A 16616-nucleotide genomic window follows, 5' to 3' on the forward strand; every position below is an offset into this window, starting at 1 on the left:
ACCCTGGCCAATAGTGTCGCAGTGACATTGCGACGCCCTTCATTGAGCCATTGGGGGGCACCAGGTATCTAAAGAGGCCACACCAGGGGCTGGAGGGCTTCCCTCCACCGGTTTTGTCTGGGCACAAGCGAGTGCCAGGAAGGAGAAGTGTGCACTTTCAACTTGTGCATTGAAGAATGTACCGTGCAATGCTCCGTTACGTGCGCACATCTTGGTTGCCGTGACAACCGTAACCAATTGTGCCCGTACCACGGATGCAGGAGCTTCTTCGTTCCAGTGGATCCAGGTGCCTATGTTTTTTTATTGCTGATTATGTTGCTGCATGTTATGATGTGGAGACGGTGACTGGCTGGCCCACAGTGACTGACTCTAGTTGTGCCCATTCTCATATGTAGTTGCACTTTCTTTTGCATTGGGTGACCACCCTACCTTTTGCAAGGGAGTGTGCATCAGGCTAGTTTGTCTTCAAGGTTTGGTACCCCACGATTAGTACTATGGCTATGTCAGTTGTTCCTGGTCCAACAATATTTATCGTGACTCCTGGCCCTGTTAAGGTGAAATGGAGCCAATGGAAGGGCTTCCTCCACTATATCTGTGCTGCCTGTGGCCCATCATTTTGGGCTACAAGGGTCAACGTATATTTGAGACTCTTCTTCAATTGGATCCTGTGAGTACTAGTGATGCTGCAAATTATCTAGATATGTCCCTGCGTAAATTGGATGCACACTTTAATCCTAAAATGAACACTATTCTAGAGCGGTATAATTTTGGTGTCCGTATTAAGGAAAATTGAGAGTCTGTAGAAGAATATTTTACAGCTTTGAGCCACCTTGCGCTGACATGTAAGTTTGGAAATGAGTTGGATGAACATATTCGAGATCAGTTCCTGATCCACTGTGGCAATAACAGGACTCCCGCTCCTGCTCCCCTGCCTCTATTGGCTCAGTCCTTCCGCCCCTCCCTCCTGCCCACAGCACCGGATGAGGTCTCTGAAGTTGTCTGCTCTATGAAGGTCTCCTCCAAACAGGTGCTCCCCTGCTCGTCTAGGACTTTTAAGGACAATATCTCCTCTCTCACCCCAGCTCTTGCCGACTTCTTGCCACTGGCTCTTTCACTCAATCAATCAAACACTCCCTTGTGCACCCTCTTCTAAAAAAGCTGTCTGCTGGCCCCTCCTGCCCGGTGAACTAACTTTCCTGGTTAAACTCTTGGACATGCTGTCCTCCCCAACTAACCCTCCACACTGAACTTGTTGATTGCCTCCATGACCATCAATCTGGATTGTAGGCATCCAGGTGCACGGAAACAGCTCTCATGAACACCCGTGAAGACATGCTTGAAAATCATGACACTAACTCTCCTGCTGTTCTCATTCTCCTCAATCTCTACTCTGCCTTTGACAATGTCAACCATTCTATCCTCATAAAACGGCTCTGTGATACCCTCAGACTTTTTCTTCCACCACCACAATCTCTTGCTGTGGCGTCCCCCAGGGCTCTATCCTATCGCTGTGGATCTTCAATATCTATCTCGCCCCTCTTGCTCACCTGATCTACTCTGTCTCTCCTCATTTCTAGTGCTATGCTGATGACACACAGCTTCCCTTCAAACTTCTCTCTACTATGTCCTCATCCTCCTCTCTAATCCCCAATTGTCTGACCGCCATCCAGGTATGGTGTGCAGGGTGTCCGGACATTTCGTCGAAAGACATTTTGTCGAAAGACATTTGGTCGACGTAATTTGGTCGAAAACCAAATGGTAGAATTTCTTTTTTATTTATATATATATTTTAGGTTGTAGTTTATGGAAAAAAAGGGGTTTTTAGAAAAAAAAGTGAAAATAAAAAATAAAAAAAATTCGACCATTTGGTTTTCGACCAAATGGTTTCGACCAAATGTCCTGTCGACTAATTTTTTCCGACGAAATGTCTGGCAACCGGTGTGCAGCTGACGATCTCTGTCTTAATGCCAGTAAGATGGAGATCCTTCTCATTGGGACACCTGTGCCTTGTTTTCCTCCTACCCTCTGTCCCCCCTCCTTTGGCCCTATACCCTAACCATACTGTGAGGCCAAAAACCTTGGGGTCATCTTTGACCCTGCTCTCTCCTTCACCCCTAACATCTTGGACCTTGCCAAGAATTCCCACTTTCAGATTCACCTCCTCGGAGGCATTCTGCCTTTTTTGACCTTCCTCCAGAAGCTCAATGTCTCCAGAGCTCTTGTCCTCTCTAGGCTGGACTACTGCAACAGCGTCTTCCTCAATTTCCCCCTCTCCACCCTACGCCCCCTTCAGCTAATCCGGAATAGGGCTGCAAGACTTATCCTTGGCCTCAAGCCCAGGGACTGTATCTCTCCAGCTCTAAAATCTCTCCACTGGCTCCCTGTGGCTGCGAGGATCAAATTCAAGACCCTCTGCATCATCCACAAGGCTTTCTGGGGCCTGCAACAACGCTATCTCAAACCCTCCCTCCCCAATCCCTGCAAGGACTCCCCTACTAGAGCCCTCTGCTCCTCTAATTCCAACTCTTTGATTGTCAAATGCTTCTCCAAGCAGAGGGTGGGGGGGCGGTCTCTCTCTTCGGCTGGTGCCACCCTTTGGAACAGCCTCCTGCCCCTCTCAGACTTGACCTGGACCTCCTTAAGTTACAGAAACTTCTCAAACTCTTTTCTCTACCTCTTTCCCTCTTTTCCTTCCTTGCTAATCACTCCACTACTGCTGTGACCGGAAGCATGATCCTCATGAATTTCACAGGATACCAGGCCCTCTCTTCCCAGTCAATACCAGCACCACCCCTCAACCCCACTGCAATGCCCCTGTGGGCCCCTGCTAGGTGGCTGTGCATCCGAGCCTTGGGATTCACCCGCCCGAGCACTTAGCCTGAAGACTCCTCCTTGGCTCCCCTTGGCACTTCCCTCACATGCCCCCACCAGCACTTGTCCATTCCCCCCACCAATCCCTATCTCCCTCACTTCTTTTCACTACACTTGCATGTCCAAATGCCACAAGGCCTAGTAGGATCATGATTGTATAATTACTGTTTTGCCAATGTTATTAATTCCCCTTATTTCCTCCCCACTTAGCCATGTAGCACCTGGAAACACAATTCTGCTGTATAGGTGCCTAACAAATGCTCACTAAATAAAATAAATAAAAAGATGAGCTGAGCCTGGTATTGTAGATTGACAAAGGAGTTGAACACTCAATGGCCTGTGTGGCAAAACTGTCTAAAGCTGAGAACAAAGAGGCCAAAGCCGAGGTTTTGAAAATCTGAGCATGTCTTCACAGGAGGGCAAGCAGAAAAAAAGATGAAAGATAGGAAAGGGGGAGGTGAAAGCCAAGGAGCATGAATGAAGAACCAAAGAGGTGAAGAACGCCTCTGCTTTCGTTGTGCCAGTGGATCACATTTTGCTGCTCGAGTTTGTCCCGGGCGTAAAGTGGTGTGTTTAAAGTGCGAGGAAAAAGTGGCATATTGCTAGTTATTGCAAGAATTTTCAAAAGGAAAGTGTTTTATGCAACATGTGGAGGAACAGGCGTCACCTGAGGAAGATGACGACTGCCATGTCGAGACTATCATTGTAAATGTGATACATGGTGTGGATGTGGAGGAGTGTGAAAGTCCATATGCCACGGTCCAAGTGAATGGAAAGCTGGTGTCTATGATGTCACATTCAGGGGAAAAGATCTCATTGATGTTTAGAGATACGTATGAACAAATTGTGGTTAGTGAAGTGAGCAAGTTGTTGTGCCCTGATGTGTACCCAGGAGGATACAACCTTGACAAAATTGAATTGTTAGGGTACTCTAATACTATGTTTTTATTTTATTTTACTTAGGTTACAGGTTAGCAGGTTCCAACAGTCTACAGGTTCACACAGTTTCGACGCCACAGCATCTCTGTGTACAACATTTGCACACCAACATTACATTTGACCTGTTACAACTCATGTCCTTTCCTTTTCTCTACCACTAAGGTAGTCTTTAAATGGGCCCCATATGTCCTTTGGTCTACTCGTAATGTGGATAGACCAGGTATATCCCTCCTCCAATTCACTCACAAAAGGTCATTTCTCTCAACCACTCCTGCAACGTTGGTGCCCTCCTGGATTTTCATGTAATCATTATACATTTTTTGGCTATTATACATCTCATATTGATCAGTCCTTGTATCTTGGTGGATACTTTACCTATGTCACCCACTAGATATTTCAGTGGTGTAAGTGGGGGTGGGGGACCCCAGTCATATCATGCAATACCTCACCAGAACTGTGTGATATTTGGACAATTCCAGTATATATGCACTGAATCCGCCCCCTCTGCACCAGATTTCATACATTCACTCAATGCAGCAGGGAAGAATCACGAAACACTCACCGGGGTATAATGCAATTGATTCAATATTTTAAACTGTATGAGCTGCAGGAGAGCATTCAGAGAAACCTCCCTGGTCAACAAACAGTATTTCTGCCATTAGTTTCATCAATGGTTATTGCCAAGTCCCTTCCCCATTTAAGTTTCACCTTATTCAGCTGCTTCTGGCCCATCTGAACAACCTTATATAGTCTGGAGACCAAACCCCTTGGCATCTCTCCTGCCATTACTGTTTCTATGCATGTACAGGACTCAGGTTCTTGTGGGAAGGAGGGCCATCTGAGGTGTACCGCCGCTCTTATGCAAAAGTATTGCAATAACTTAACAGGGTTATTCCCTAACTTCCCCCTGAACCCTTTTTAATGCTATGTTTGATTTTAAGTGCAGGACTGCTCAAAGAAAAGTATACGTGACAAAGAAGGGTGCTACTTTGTTAGGGTGGCGTGAGCAAAACAAGTTGGGTATGGGATTGGACCTGAATGCAACAGAGCGCAAGGGTTAAAGGTGTATAGATCTGTTTGTGGTAGCTATTTGAAAGTGTTTAAAGAAGGTGTGGGGATAGTCAAAGGTATGGAACACAAAATAATTTTGAAGAAAGGATGCACACACAAGGTGGCCAGGCTGCGACCAGTTCCCTTGGAATTGTGGGAAGGTGTAAAAAAGAGCAAGACAAGTTGCATAAAATGGGTGTGATTGAGAGAGCTGGTGGTGTTTAGTAGATCTCTCCATTGGTGGTAGTGAAGAAGCCATCAGGTGAGCTTCGTTTGTGTATGGATTTGTGAGAATTAAATAAGTGCGTAGCTGTTGAAAGACACTTTGCCGAATATGAATGAGATGCTAGCTATGATTGGTGATGGAAATGTTTTTTCGAAGCTGGATATGGTCTCAACATATCACCAGACAGAGCAGAAGGAGGAGAGCAGAACAATTACTGCTTTTATAACACATGACAGGATTTTCCCATTTAGAAGAATGCCATTTGGTCTTATATCAGCTTCATTTGTGCTCCAAAAAATGATGGACAAGTTGTTTAAGGGGATGAATGGAGTATTTTACTTCCAAGATGTTGTTTTCATAAGTGGAAGAAATGAAACAGAACATGATATGCTTGAGATATTGGAAAGGAAGGGCATCACGTTTAGAACATGGAAATGTGTGTTTGGAAAGGAGAAAGTGGAATACTTGAGGTCATGAGATCTCAGGGTCAGGCGTGAAACCAAAAGTGAGATGGTGGATGCGATAAAGAAGGTGGGAATACCTGAGTCTAAAGAAGAACTTTGTTATTTTTTAGGTATGGTTCAATGTTATCAAACGTTTGTCCAAGATTTTGCAGACACAGTAAAAGAAATTAGGAAGTTACTTATAAGAATGTTAGCCTGTTTGAGATGATGAGAGAGCGGAAGGCCAATACCAATGTTGAGTAAACTGGGGGGTCCTCTTCCCATCCCATCCAGTACCTGGCATCTGTGAACACTTCTCAGAGACAAAGACAGGAGAAAATCAGCCACCTGGGAGTTTTTTTCTCAGCAGTCTTTATTAGGTGCAGTTACAAGACACAATCTGGAAAAAAGCACTCAGCAATATTTTGCCTTCAACATGCTTATATAGGCTATTTGGATGATGCAACAACCTTACGTAAATGACTACTTTTGTCAGAGCATGTTTCTGATAGGTCCTCTTAGCCAGAGAAAAAACTCACATCTCTATGATGGGATTGCTTATCTGGTACACCCCAAGCCTACATTAGCATAGTTGGCATCCACTATTTTTCCTGACATGCAAAACTGATAAGCTTATTTTTAGACTTGGCAAGACACATTTATAACATTTCTCAACTCCTGCCAAAAACAACTTTATCACATCACTGTCAATTCTTTATCTACTTTTTCGAGGTCCTGCCAAGTCAGTTAGTGCTTTATACTGTGGAGAAATGAATAACCTCTATTATATGATGCCAAATAATGGAGATGGTCTCTCAAATTGGTCTCCATAAAGTACAGTATGCCCTTCTTATTAATAACATAGGTAAATGTATCCAAGCTTCCCTTGCCTTGTCTAACTTCACCATCAATCGTGTCTGCTTTTTCTTCCAAGTTCCAAGTTTAACCTCCCAGACTCAATCATCTCACTGCAAGATGCTGCCAAAGAAATGTACCAGCCTCTGTTGCTTATCAGCATGAGTCAGGGGTTTCACACATGGCCTTAAAACTAGACACCATTTTGTGCTTGTGGTATCCATTTTTAAATATATCTCTGTTTGCCACTGTATTAATCCTCCAGGGAGCCATTATTTATTTATGTAAGCATTTCTAACTTTGTATCCCATATTCATAATATATCTTTATATTCTTATGATATGTGTGTGATATTCAAAGCACCCTTCACTTCTTGGGTCATTTTTAGCCCAAATATGCACAGTGCCATGTGCACTTTTTACCTTAAATAAAAGCACTATAATCCTGATTTCAGCAATAATAGTACCATTTGATCTGCTTATCATACTGTCTATACTCAGTTGAGGGGGAGGGGTTGGCACCACATACAATGTGGTCCCTCCTTTGTTGGGAAGGGCGACAGAATCACATTGCCTTGTTGAGGTATTGCGAGAGAAATTGGACAAAAAAAAGAATGAATGGATTGTGAAAGAGAATTAACAGAGGCAGGGGAAGAAGATGGAACTGCAATGTGGTGACAGGGTGAGGATTAAGAAAGGTATGGTGAGAAGAATAGGAGATCCATTGTATTCTGAGCCGGTGCAGGTGGGGAGGGTGTTGAGTGATGCAGTGAGAGTGAGAGGGGGGCAGGTGGGGAATTTGAATCGAGTTGCATTGGTGAGAACAAGATGGTGTTGCAGGAAGGAAAGGAGATATGTTGTAAAGTAGCTTTAGCATGTGGAACCCTGGGTAGAATGTGTATGCTGAAAACAAGCTTGGAGTTCTGTGGATGCAGTTGAAGTTAGAAGCTGAGATGTGAGGACCTGCTGGGGGTTGTTACAAACCTGCTTAATAAAGCTTTATCTGAACTTACCTAGACTGTCCAGGTCTTGATAATAGATATTATTACATTTTTCATTTAAATTATGTTTTTAGTGAGACCTAACCCCATTTTGTTGTTTAAATGACAATACATATTTGAATAATACCATAATCTTAAGCCTTCTCTGGACATTTTAAGAACAGAAAAGATAACAGTAAAATGCAGTTTCTAAGTAAAATACATGTCAGATATATCCAAAAAGAAACAACATTTAGGAGGGACGGCCACATGTCTAAAATGATAGAAATTTGAGGATCAGTTAGAGTAACAAAAGCAATTCAAGTGAACATCCAAATGCATTTCTGGTGAATGTTTGTTTCATATTATTAAATAAAGTATCTGCTGCTATTCTATTGTAATCCAGGAAGTACCTGACCAAATGTTAGGGAGAATTCTCAGAAATGTGCTAATTCCCTCTACCTTAGAGACCCCCAGCAACTTTGCTGGATTTTGAGGACATGGTTTATTTTTAACCTGGAGAGTGTGACACCCCCTTTTCCCACTCTCTCATGTATTTTGATGTGATTTTGTGCACTGTGTTTCTTTTAGTGGTGGAGTCTGACATAGGCATCATCTTTTACATTGTGTCACACAGCACCTTCAGTGCAGTGACACAGGGAAGTCTTTCAGATTTCCCAAAGGTTTAAATACGTTCTCTGGAATAAACTACTGTTTCTCAGGGCAGTAAAGTGAAATTGACTTTACTTACCTTTGTAACCTTCTAGACCCAGCACACACTATCTTACAATAGGGTGCTGGAGGGGTTAATTAGTATCCTCTTTTGTCTAGCTTCTCATGTAACATTTTTATGTTACCCTTTCCTCACTGAATGGCTGGTGGCAGTGGTTTACTTTTAACTACCATTATGGGATTTTACCACAGGCTGCGTTTGCAGCCACAGTAAAGCACCCATGGGTGTCATTTTTGTCAAAATGGCACTCGTCTTCTTTTTTCACCATTTGTTAGTGGAAAGGTCCTTAGTGAGATTTACTATACGTACCAAACCATGTTTGGTCCCTTTGTTAATTTTCCTTTGGCAGGATTCACAAGTGAAGCCCGTCTCTGGCTGCAGGGTGTCTGGCGGGGGCAGGAAGCGAGGGAGGTGCCCAAAAATCCTTGTGCTTAGTCTCCTAGAAGACAGGAATGCACTCTTAGGTGATTGGCTGGCTGGCTGTGCGGCAAGCAGAGCCACCCTGCTGGGTGACTGACAGCTAAACTGGAATGAATGGGAGCAAGCTACATAAAAGGCGAGGCCTTTTGGCTTGGAAGGCAGAGTCGACCACTGGATGAAGGAATCCGAAGAAGAACTTGAAGAAGATGCCTTCTGCAACTCCTGGGGCCTCATTATGAGGTTGGAGGTAGTCATGGCGCTATTAGCTATTAGTGCCATGACTACCTCCAATACTGGCACCGAGTCTGCCCTCGTTCAATGGGGACTTACCGGTCTATTCCCACCTTTGCGGGACCGGTAAGTCCCCATTGAAAAAGCCATTCCCCATTCCCATTTCAGCCCCCATAAGGCTCAATGGGAAGGGGGAAGGCGCTAATAACGGTACCGCAAATTGCGGTACCGTTATTAGCTCTGAAGTCCCTTAACGGGCCCCGCCCATAACACCTGGTAAAACCAGGCGTTAAGGAAGGGACCCGCTAAGGGACCTCGGAATAGGGCGCAAAGGGATTACCGGCACCAATGTCCTTAACGGTGCCCGGTATCCCTTTGCGCCCACCTCGTAATGAGGCTCCTGGACCGTTGGTTCGCCCGATGAAGCCCTGCTGCTGTGCTGAAAATTCCAAATTCATATCGACAGAGAAGCCCCTGCAAGGACGACTTCTCCCTTTGAATTGGTGGGGCCAATCAACTTCAAAGTAAGCCAACTGGATATCCTCTCAAAGCTGGTCGAGTTTCCACTGCATTCACTGCTGGAACCGGAAAGCCAGGGAGAAGCCAACGAGTTTGTATGTGTTACTTTTAAGCTGGCCAAGAGCTCCAGGAAGATCCTTTGGACTTCCAGGAAGCAGGACTGACTGAGCCTTAACCCCTTCAACAGAGTGCAGGACCCCAGACGCAAGGAAAGCCCATCTTGACAGCAAGGAACCTCGTGGTGCTATTTGCAGTAGATGCAAGGAGCTGAAACACCGAAGTGCCACTTGTTTGAAGATTGCTGGTTGCGAGCTGTGACCGTCCCATTGCAGTGCAGGAGTCACCCGATGTCCTCTCTCTTGTCCCCACGACTGAGGCCCACGAACAGCAGGATCTGCAGAGCTGCACAGGAACAGAAGTCATCTGCTGTACTTTTTCTTCAACCTAAAGGTACTGTACAGTCCAAAAAGAACTTACCTCTTGTTGTGTAGCCACTTGTCCTCGTTGAAGACTTGCTTGGTTGCATTTGTAGAGTTGCTCTCAGCTTCTTCACCTCACAAGCCTAATCAGCTTGTGGCCCTACTTTGATTTCTTCTATTTTACCAAGACGTTTAAAACATTGTGAAAGACTTTCTACTTACCTGCAAGAAGTGCTTCAGTTCACCTTGACCTTTGCTAACTTAACATTGGCTGGCCTGGCTCCCTGAATGACTCTTCTCTGCTTGTGGTATCCATTTTTAAATATATCTCTGTTTGCCACTGTATTAATCCTTCAGGGAGCCATTATGTATTTATGTAAGCATTTCTAACTTTGTATCCCATATTCATAATATATCTTTATATTCTTATGATATGTGTGTGATATTCAAAGCACCCTTCACTTCTTGGGTCATTTTTAGCCCAAATATGCACAGTGCCATGTGCACGTTTTACCTTAAATAAAAGCACTATAATCCTGATTTCAGCAATAATAGTACCATTTGATCTGCCTATCATACTGTCTATACTCAGTTGAGGGGGAGGGGTTGGCACCACATACAATGTGGTCCCTCCTTTGTTGGGAAGGGCAACAGAATCAGATTGCCCTGTTGAGGTATTGCGAGAGAAATTGGACAAAAAAAAGAATTAATGGATTGTGAAAGAGAATTAACAGAGGCAGGGGAAGAAGATGGAACTGCAATGTGGTGACAGGGTGAGGATTAAGAAAGGTATGGTGAGAAGAATAGGAGATCCATTGTATTCTGAGCCGGTGCAGGTGGGGAGGGTGTTGAGTGATGCAGTGAGAGTGAGAGGGGGGCAGGTGGGGAATTTGAATCGAGTTGCATTGGTGAGAACAAGATGGTGTTGAAGGAAGGAAAGGAGATATGTTGTAAAGTAGCTTTAGCATGTGGAACCCTGGGTAGAATGTGTATGGTGAAAACAAGCTTGGAGTTCTGTGGATGCAGTTGAAGTTAGAAGCTGGGATGTGAGGACCTGCTGGGGGTTGTTACAAACCTGCTTAATAAAGCTTTATCTGAACTTACCTAGACTGTCCAGGTCTTGATAATAGATATTATTACATTTTTCATTTAAATTATGTTTTTAGTGAGACCTAACCCCATTTTGTTGTTTAAATGACAATACATATTTGAATAATACCATAATCTTAAGCCTTCTCTGGACATTTTAAGAACAGAAAAGATAACAGTAAAATGCAGTTTCTAAGTAAAATACATGTCAGATATATCCAAAAAGAAACAACATTTAGGAGGGACGGCCACATGTCTAAAATGATAGAAATTTGAGGATCAGTTAGAGTAACAAAAGCAATTCAAGTGAACATCCAAATGAATTTCTGGTGAATGTTTGTTTCATATTATTAAATAAAGTATCTGCTGCTATTCTATTGTAATCCAGGAAGTACCTGACCAAATGTTAGGGAGAATTCTCAGATATGTGCTAATTCCCTCTACCTTAGAGACCCCCAGCAACTTTGCTGGATTTTGAGGACATGGTTTATTTTTAACCTGGAGAGTGTGACACCCCCTTTTCCCACTCTCTCATGTATTTTGATGTGATTTTGTGCACTGTGTTTCTTTTAGTGGTGGAGTCTGACATAGGCATCATCTTTTACATTGTGTCACACAGCACCTTCAGTGCAGTGACACAGGGAAGTCTTTCAGATTTCCCAAAGGTTTAAATACCTTCTCTGGAATAAACTACTGTTTCTCAGGGCAGTAAAGTGAAATTGACTTTACTTACCTTTGTAACCTTCTAGACCCAGCACACACTATCTTACAATAGGGTGCTGGAGGGGTTAATTAGTATCCTCTTTTGTCTAGCTTCTCATGTAACATTTTTATGTTACCCTTTCCTCACTGAATGGCTGGTGGCAGTGGTTTACTTTTAACTACCATTATGGGATTTTACCACAGGCTGCGTTTGCAGCCACAGTAAAGCACCCATGGGTGTCATTTTTGTCAAAATGGCACTCGTCTTCTTTTTTCACCATTTGTTAGTGGAAAGGTCCTTAGTGAGATTTACTATACGTACCAAACCATGTTTGGTCCCTTTGTTAATTTTCCTTTGGCAGGATTCACAAGTGAAGCCCGTCTCTGGCTGCAGGGTGTCTGGCGGGGGCAGGAAGCGAGGGAGGTGCCCAAAAATCCTTGTGCTTAGTCTCCTAGAAGACAGGAATGCACTCTTAGGTGATTGGCTGGCTGGCTGTGCGGCAAGCAGAGCCACCCTGCTGGGTGACTGACAGCTAAACTGGAATGAATGGGAGCAAGCTACATAAAAGGCGAGGCCTTTTGGCTTGGAAGGCAGAGTCGACCACTGGATGAAGGAATCCGAAGAAGAACTTGAAGAAGATGCCTTCTGCAACTCCTGGGGCCTCATTATGAGGTTGGAGGTAGTCATGGCGCTATTAGCTATTAGTGCCATGACTACCTCCAATACTGGCACCGAGTCTGCCCTCGTTCAATGGGGACTTACCGGTCTATTCCCACCTTTGCGGGACCGGTAAGTCCCCATTGAAAAAGCCATTCCCCATTCCCATTTCAGCCCCCATAAGGCTCAATGGGAAGGGGGAAGGCGCTAATAACGGTACCGCAAATTGCGGTACCGTTATTAGCTCTGAAGTCCCTTAACGGGCCCCGCCCATAACACCTGGTAAAACCAGGCGTTAAGGAAGGGACCCGCTAAGGGACCTCGGAATAGGGCGCAAAGGGATTACCGGCACCAATGTCCTTAACGGTGCCCGGTATCCCTTTGCGCCCACCTCGTAATGAGGCTCCTGGACCGTTGGTTCGCCCGATGAAGCCCTGCTGCTGTGCTGAAAATTCCAAATTCATATCGACAGAGAAGCCCCTGCAAGGACGACTTCTCCCTTTGAATTGGTGGGGCCAATCAACTTCAAAGTAAGCCAACTGGATATCCTCTCAAAGCTGGTCGAGTTTCCACTGCATTCACTGCTGGAACCGGAAAGCCAGGGAGAAGCCAACGAGTTTGTATGTGTTACTTTTAAGCTGGCCAAGAGCTCCAGGAAGATCCTTTGGACTTCCAGGAAGCAGGACTGACTGAGCCTTAACCCCTTCAACAGAGTGCAGGACCCCAGACGCAAGGAAAGCCCATCTTGACAGCAAGGAACCTCGTGGTGCTATTTGCAGTAGATGCAAGGAGCTGAAACACCGAAGTGCCACTTGTTTGAAGATTGCTGGTTGCGAGCTGTGACCGTCCCATTGCAGTGCAGGAGTCACCCGATGTCCTCTCTCTTGTCCCCACGACTGAGGCCCACGAACAGCAGGATCTGCAGAGCTGCACAGGAACAGAAGTCATCTGCTGTACTTTTTCTTCAACCTAAAGGTACTGTACAGTCCAAAAAGAACTTACCTCTTGTTGTGTAGCCACTTGTCCTCGTTGAAGACTTGCTTGGTTGCATTTGTAGAGTTGCTCTCAGCTTCTTCACCTCACAAGCCTAATCAGCTTGTGGCCCTACTTTGATTTCTTCTATTTTACCAAGACGTTTAAAACATTGTGAAAGACTTTCTACTTACCTGCAAGAAGTGCTTCAGTTCACCTTGACCTTTGCTAACTTAACATTGGCTGGCCTGGCTCCCTGAATGACTCTTCTCTCTTCTGCTTATGTTTTCTGCCTTCCCTCCGGGAAAGGGTTAACTGAGTTTGCTTTAGGGGAATATTGAAAGTACTTACCTGCTTAAGAATCTTTGTGTGAATCCTTGTGTTATTCTGAACCCTCTTTTTTTGACACTTCTCCCAAGACTATTCTAAATGCAAACAGTGATATATTAATGTCCACAGCACCCTAGCAATTAAAGTCACCTGAGGGTGTAGGTAGTGCCTCTGTGCGGTCCCAAATGGGTATCCACTGATTTAGAAAACTAAGAGTGTGTATATTTGAGGTGTATTTGTGGTTTGCTTTATATTGCTCCCTTCTGAAGAAGGCTTATTCTAACTGACTGATAAATAGATTAATAATCGTTTAATCAAGAAACCTTGTGTGTAAGAGTTTATTTTAATACTTCTCACTGTGAATCTCTGTGTAACTCCCCTACAGCTCACATTGACCCCTCTTGAGATAAGCCTGGCTACTCGACCACACTACCAACCTGTGTAGTACAGTCTTATACCAACGGTCGGGTTCCTATTGCCAGGAGGTCAGGGTTGTTGTAGTGCACCCAAAGGGTACTGCATACAATCGTGCCTAACACTGAAACACACCTAATCTTATCCTGAGATAATACAAAACAAAACATTTTTTCACGATTATTATTTCAGAACCAATTAGAGAGGATATTCTTTAAATGAGCCCTGGATCATATTGATCACTACACAAATTGCCCAACGTATGTTTCACACACTTGTGCTTCTTCCGGACGTAGTAAGATTTAAATGTGCACATTTATATTAGCAGCAAAGGTTCATTTAATTTATGGCGGCAAAAGGGAAAAACAAAGACAAAAAACAATACAATCATTGGTGAATTACTTTTATTATAAAATATCATCATAATGTCTAGTAAGTGTCGCTAGTTAAGGAAGTACCAACCTAATGTTATATGTGCTTTTCCAAAGGGAATGATCTCCCTACTTTGCGAAATTTAATTGGTATACCTTTGTTTCTGTTGCTTCGAATAATCTGTAATTTAACATAGATGGAGTGAGTTTCCCACACTTTCCTCATCATTTCCCTGCAACAAAGTTTGGGTATTTTGATATAATAGTCTGACTAAGAATTTGTGTACATTCATACGTACCTGATAATTCTAAACTCTCTTTCATGCAGTAATTTAAGATTTCAGTTACGTCCCTGTTGTATATGGGCATGCAATTAAAATCTGGTGTAATTGTACCAGTTGCTCTTGTAGTAATCAAATCGATTAAATGACAATCTATATTCAATTAGTTTTGTTAGGGTTCATCCCTGGTCAAGGTTGTTAAAGTTTTGATACATTTTGTATACCTTTATTCATAGCGCTTCTTTTTTCTTATTGACTATATCACAATGTTGTGTTGAAACATCAACCTGGGGTCCCAATGCTAAGCAAATCCAACAGTACCCTTTACTTCATCGCCCTGAAAAACTATATGAAAACCGGCGTACAATCCATGGTTTAACAAGCTCAAATATGATAGTTTGTACTTGTGTGCATAGTGCCTTAATAGTCATGGATACCACAACAGTGGTTCCAGTTAAAGGACATTATGAATAAGGTCTAAAACAGCTTAACGTTATTAAGTTAAAGGCATGGTCTAGTAAAACATTTTATTGTCCCTACGGGTCGGCCATGTTTTTTTAAGCCTAAGTGGCTCGATTTTAGAAAACTTTCCTATGGACCTTACCCGAGTTTTCGTCCATTAAACGCACGTGAAAACAAGCACCAGGGCGCCGCCATTTTCTGATAATCCTATCACTTGCCGCATCGCCCTGGTTGACCTGTTTCTGCGGCACTAAATCAATTCCCCCGCCCCTGAGCCTGATTTTATACAAACATTCATATTCCCCGCCTCTCTCCGTGACGTTACTGTGCTGCGTAGGCAAACGCGCCCAGTCGTCTTCTACACGACTCCACACAGAACCCGGAAACCAACACAGACCATCTCACAACACAGCGCGCCACAATTCGGAATATGAAACTGTACTTTAAAATCAAACAGCAACACGGTACATTTGGTAAAGTACATTTATTTTACATTAAATGTTTAGAGAATATTCAGCAATTGCCATATGAACTCCGAAAGCCATTTATTTTCTTTTATCTGTATCCGCCATGGTACACAGGGTGTTGCTTTTCGTTAAAAGAAGCACTTTGGTAGCACGGTGAACCGCAAGGCTGTTCCATCAACTAGGCACTAGTCCATCGTAAAGGTTGATATGTTGCTTCTAGCCACTAGTACAGCGTAAGGGCATGTGGGCCCTTGGCGATCGTCCCATAAAATTGTCAGTGTGCTCCAGTTGTTCACACGAAGCTGCAGGTGTCTACTCTAAAAGCCATCTGCTGGTGTCTCAAACCGATGGCAGTAGCAGAAGGGGAGCAAATACCTGTTACGAAAAAAAAAAAAATTATAATTAGTCTCGCCAGCCGATCTTCATTAATATTACTTATTTTATTTATTACAGCCGATCAGAAACTATTTGCTTGCAAGGATAGTTCAATGGAGTATGTTTGGCTCTAAAATCAATGCGAAAAGTAACGAAATAAATCGAGGCCAACACACAATGATAAACGACAGTTAGTCTATATGCGTGAGGAATGATATGATAAATGATATGGCATTTGTAACGCGCCTTTACTCAAGTGTTTCTAGGCGCGACGAGGCTGGTGGGGAACAAGGGCAGACAGACAACGATCCTACTAGGCCAGGTGTCTTTCTGATCGCGCATGGGGAAGGGGGCAGGGGGGGTAAAAGTGCTGTACATGGTTAGTTGAATACAAATTAAATAATAGGGCCAGCTGGTGGCAAGTGCAAGGTAAATGCCGGGAGAAGGGGCTGAAGGATACAGAGACAGTCCCGTAGTGCAGGTAGGCAGTGCAGGGAAAAGTGGCTGGGCCAAGGACCGAGATCGGTGAGACCAGTGGACCTGCATGCCCATGTGCCCACTACGAACACGTTTTCCTTGCTTTTCCTAGCTCTTCATTCATTCATTTATTCATGCATCCATTCATTAAATCTTCATTCCGGTATAAAAGCGTGTAAAGATTTACTTACATTATAATTGAAATTTCCATTGTGTCTCTTCGTAATGCAGTCTGTAAAACGGACCGTGCTCTTGACAACGATTTTTCGTATACTGAACTAAAATGAAACTCGGTCTAGTTTCTGCATTTTCTGCCTTATCGTCTCTTACGTT

The 16616-nt window shown here is 43.8% G+C and overlaps 1 protein-coding gene across 1 annotated transcript in view; it reads left to right on the forward strand.

The window, feature by feature from the left end:
• The window catches only part of SCIMP (SLP adaptor and CSK interacting membrane protein), a 291084-nt gene that overhangs the window by 158578 nt on the left and 115890 nt on the right, over positions 1 to 16616 (forward strand). The gene's annotated exons all lie outside the window — the stretch shown is intronic.

The sequence above is a fragment of the Ambystoma mexicanum genome, chromosome 9, assembly GCF_040938575.1.
Source record: "Ambystoma mexicanum isolate Mex_15411 chromosome 9, UKY_AmexF1_1, whole genome shotgun sequence".
NCBI lineage: Eukaryota > Metazoa > Chordata > Amphibia > Caudata > Ambystomatidae > Ambystoma > Ambystoma mexicanum.